Source organism: Aplysia californica, unplaced genomic scaffold, assembly GCF_000002075.1.
Source record: "Aplysia californica isolate F4 #8 unplaced genomic scaffold, AplCal3.0 scaffold00062, whole genome shotgun sequence".
Lineage (NCBI taxonomy): Eukaryota > Metazoa > Mollusca > Gastropoda > Aplysiida > Aplysiidae > Aplysia > Aplysia californica.
In genome coordinates, this window is record NW_004797332.1 from 760,012 (window position 1) to 764,778 (window position 4,767).

Sequence of the window (4,767 nt, forward strand, 5' to 3'; positions counted from 1 at the left end):
GAATGGAGAACCAATGAGCACTGGTGTCAGTTTCAGATTTAAAAAAAAAAAAAGAAAGCTCAAATACAAAGGTAGATACACAATGAGCACTTGTGCACTCAAACGCAAGACTTACGTTCCCATTACTTTCCATTAAAAAACAACAACTTTTTTTTCGTATCGTTCATTTTCTTTTGCAGTGTCTGAACAGAATAGATCGTGACAGCTTCGGAAAGCGAAAATAACCGAAAAAATTAAGTTTCCCTTTCTTGCCTGCCGTGGAATCGGCGGTACTTCCTGTTTCGCTCAACGAATGGGCTAACGCAGTTTAGTCTAGGCTAGACTTTACGAAATGTCTTTGCCACCCTTAGACAACTAGCGCCACCGAAACATGATCGATAACGGCAACTCTTGATTTCAGTAGCCTAGGCTATTATTACTCTACTGTGTTGTGTACACACAGTGCTAGAAAAATTGTGTTCGACTGCTAGCTTCAGACTTCAGCGAAGTCCAAGGATTTGGAAGGATACCAATTCACGGACGATTTCTCTTCTGGGTTTTTTTCCAGTCTTGTAAATACTGTGTGTGTTTTCGGGAAAAGGGGGAAAAATCAAGATCTAGAATATCCTGATTTTCCCGGAAAGTCTGTCATCGAACTCAACACAGTGGTTTGACATAGAGGCAGAGGCCTACTCGAGTCAATTTGATAATTATTCTGGACTGGAGTTTGGAGCTGATTTAGTTCAGTTCAGCAATCACCGAGCTGCAATGCAATGAATCTGGATTTGAAGAGAATTTTCAATTCTCTCTTGCGAGTCCATGACATGAAGTAAGCCTAATAATCCTTCCTGGTTAGATCTATTCTAGATCTATATTTCTAGACTAGATCTAGATATATTAGATTCTAGATATAGAATCTATATCTAAATCTAGATCTAGATCTAGATCCTTCTTTCTTGCCAAAAAATACTTGCCGTAATTGGCATAATAGCAGAGAGAGTTTCTCAAGTATACAGTACTATACAGATAGATCATTTCTAGGCCTCGGACTAAAGCTTACTTAGAGTGAATGGTTGATATTCTGATTTCCATTTAGGAAATCAAGGAGTTGTAATATTCTTTTCTCTTTTTCTTAAAATTTTTTGTTGTTGGACTGTCTCTGAAATTTCAAGGCCAGCTCTAGATTCTAGATATCTAGATCTAGATCTAGATTAGATCTTAGAATCTAGATCTCCGAACGCTCGAAACGTTCTCGAGATTGGTTTACAATTTGCGAATGGAGTGGCCCGTGACGCCGTAACATGCGATTAAATAATGTAGAACGACGCATCTTCCTGATTGGCTGCTAGATCTAGATCTAGATCTAATTTTAGTAATGTGATGTTATCACTTCCTGGGATACCCACAGACTATTTTAAGAAGGCCGTGGAAGTACCGCATGTAAGCACATTTCGGAATACCTAGATCTAGAATCTAGTACTTGGACATGATGGAAGATCGCTTAAAGATCGTTGATGCTCAGAACAGCAAGAACTCTGATGCCTGAAATTGAAACACGGTAAACGCAAAGACAATTTAGATCTCTATATAAACCGCTCGAAAACTGCCGTAAATATAAAGACTCCAGAGGGTTAACCCCCCCCCCCCCTTCCTGCATGCTTCATCACTACATGCATGCATAAAAAACTGCGGTATACCAAAACTACAAAGCAACAAGTTATAATTTATGGGAACAACTGTTGATCAGTTGGGAGGAGAAGCGGAAAAAAACCCAATCTTCCAGGACCGGGGTTCGATCCCACGCTCATTAAAAAAATTGTATGACTTCAAATGCAGACGCGCTGTCCATTTGACCATCAGAACTTCCCTCAGCGAAATGTAGATTTTAAAGCTTGATAGAGAGCCGGAAATGAGGTCTCTGAAAGGGGAATCTCAGAAAATTTTAGAGAAGAACGTTTTCTGTCGCTGTCAGGCTTCAAATCCGGGACCTATTGAATGAGAGGCGAAAACCGTAACAACTAAATCACGAGAGCCCCTCTCTGAGACTCCCAGCAAACACAAAAAACCTTATATATTGAAATTATGATAAAAATTTAAAAAATATATTTATATGCTGTCGACACTGCCATAATGGTGGCCTGCACAAATGACCACATCCCAATCCCTTTGCTTTTATTTGACTACTACTATAATGGCACTTCCCGAGGTGACAGCTGATATTATTATGCAGCTGAGACCGCTATATTTCATCAACCGGAAACCTCAGACACCTGTCCAAGATGACCACGCAATTGTCTAATCACCCAGTGTATTGTCATTCATTCATTATAATAGACTTTTCTAGGTAGGCAGAGCTTTTGTACTATCATATTCATTGAAGTAGCAATTTAGAACCCTCCAATGCTCGAAAATATCAAAATTTAAAAAATTATTCATTAAAAAATTCAAGCACTCTATCTAGATCTATAATTCAGGTGATTTCAAAATGCATTTTGTAAAAATATAGGAGTTGTAAAAATTCCAAAAATTTTATTTAAAAAAAAAGTAAGAACTCAAAGTGCTCCTCATTTGAAAATTACAGACCTGTAGCATTTTTTCACACAAAAGTTTTCATGGTTTCTTCTTTTGACTTGTATCTGCTGTTACCTTTTTGCCTTGGAATCTTTGCTGGGCATGTGCGTGCCAGCTGTTACACTAATATGTGTTACATATTTTGTACTTTTCATGTTATAAACTAAAGTTTTGAGTGTGTTTTGAAATTTAAAATTAAATAATTAATGTTGATCACCCAAGAGATGGACTCTCCCAGACTCTGGTTTTTCCCCAAATTTGCTAATTCTGGAAATTTTAATGTTACCTTCCAGGCTTCCCGGTCTAATTTGATTGATTTTGTGTCTCACACAATTTAATTCATGAGGGGATCCAGGATTATGGAAACATGACCTCATTAAGGGACCCTCTGTTTTTTAGGTTTTTTAAATAAATGTTCACATTAGTTGCCTCAGTGATCATGTCTCATAACAATTATAACAACCAACCAGTATAGAGGGTTTGAACTGTAGCAATCTCTTTCATTGGTCTCTTTTTGTGAAAATCCATTTTTGAATTTATGAGAAAGAGGAAAATAAGAATTTTTTATTGTCAATTTCCTTTTCAAGTCCCATTCTTTTTTTTTTCGTCAACCGTCTGCTCTATTACTCAAGTTTGTACTCCACAGAATAGGCATTAGGTTTTTTGCAACATGATGCATTTATAATAAAAAATCTTTAAATATAAAGATATATATGATGCTTTAGTTTGAAATAGTATTTTTATATATATTATATTTATAAATGAAACTGCATTAAAGTAAGAATTAAATGTTGTAGTTCCATGCTGTCTCTTGGTTCGAAGATGTATGTTAACATGAACATTATGAATTGGATGCAATGGTGTTGTAATAGAGTGGGTTTTTTTTGTAAATCCCAAAGTGTTAGTTGAATGGAAAAAGGAAAAGATGATCATCTTTCTTATTACGAAAATAGTCAATAGTCATATAATCACTCTAGTGTTTGTATCTGATTTTAAATACAGTGTGTGTGTGTGTGTGTTTGTGTGTACGTGTGTGTGCGTGTGTGTGTGTGTGTGATCTAGAGAGAGTGAGAGAGAGAGTATCTGTGTGTGTGTTGTCTGTGTTGAATAGTGTGATAGCATTCTGTGTATATTTACCATTTGATAGCAGCAAATTTCTATATATTTGGAGATAAATAATTTTTAAAATTAAATCTTATCTTATAATATGTTGCTAGATAAATCTTATCTTATATTAAAATATTCTTTTGAATTCGTTGTTTGTCATCAGCACCATCTGACCAGGATTATTGAAAAACCTGACCTCAAGTTGAAATGGCTACATCTGGTGCCGAGGGGGCTCCTATGGAAGGGGAAAATGCACGGGCTTCTGATACAGATATTAATATAGAACTTGATGCTGCGGATGCTGCGAAGAAAGCCAGCCGCCCATCTGTCAACGGTAAGATAGGTTCCACATCTTTGTGTAGTTTGTATTTTGTACCCTTCAGTTTTTGACAAAGTAATGTTGTTTGCAATGGGATGGAGGGAAGAGGGGATTCTCCTCAAAGTTTCTTTTAAGTGTATGATTTTTCGTTCTGTCTCAGAAAAAAATTTATGGTTTGTCCGCTGTGACTGCATAAATTGTCATTCTCCTTCGTGCTGTTCTAATGGAACTTTTGAAATATATGTCTATCTCTCCAAAGTGGTACTTGTCAATTTTGTCTCTGAAGATTGGCACTTGTCAGTATTATCTCTAAAGATTGGCACTTGTCAATTTTACCTGAAGATAAACCTTCTGTATGCTAATGGACCTGGTAGAGTTTACTTCCTAATTGTACCTTTCAGGAAATAATGACCTTGTAGGCCTACTTGTTCTTTCATTTTCTAGGGGGAAAAAGCTAAAGATAATTACATATCAGGAGTTCGTTCTTTTCTGCTTTGTTAAAATGTGCTTTCTTCAGGGAGGGGGTTAGATAGTTTTACTTCGTATGCCGTTTTACAGGTCTACATTTATATGAGTTTTTAAAATTTTAATTTTTGTATTATCAAATAGCAAAAAATTACTAAATTATGGGACGTATAATTTTTATAATATGATGATGTTTTAAGATATTTAATAGGTGGGTGTGTTTCAATTTAAAGTGATACAATGTAATGTAAGTGTATTCATGAAGTACAACAGTACTTCCATAGTTACTTTTTCATCGCCTCAAGTCCCTTTTTCTTTGGGCTATG

At 36.0% G+C, this 4,767-nt stretch overlaps 1 long non-coding RNA gene across 1 annotated transcript; it reads left to right on the forward strand.

The window, feature by feature from the left end:
• Positions 1–282: 282 nt before the first annotated feature.
• On the forward strand, positions 283–4,592 carry LOC118477313. Its single transcript, XR_004858281.1, has 2 exons — positions 283–808; positions 3,821–4,592. It is a non-coding gene; the product is annotated as an uncharacterized LOC118477313 (long non-coding RNA).
• The last annotated feature ends 175 nt before the right edge of the window (positions 4,593–4,767 follow it).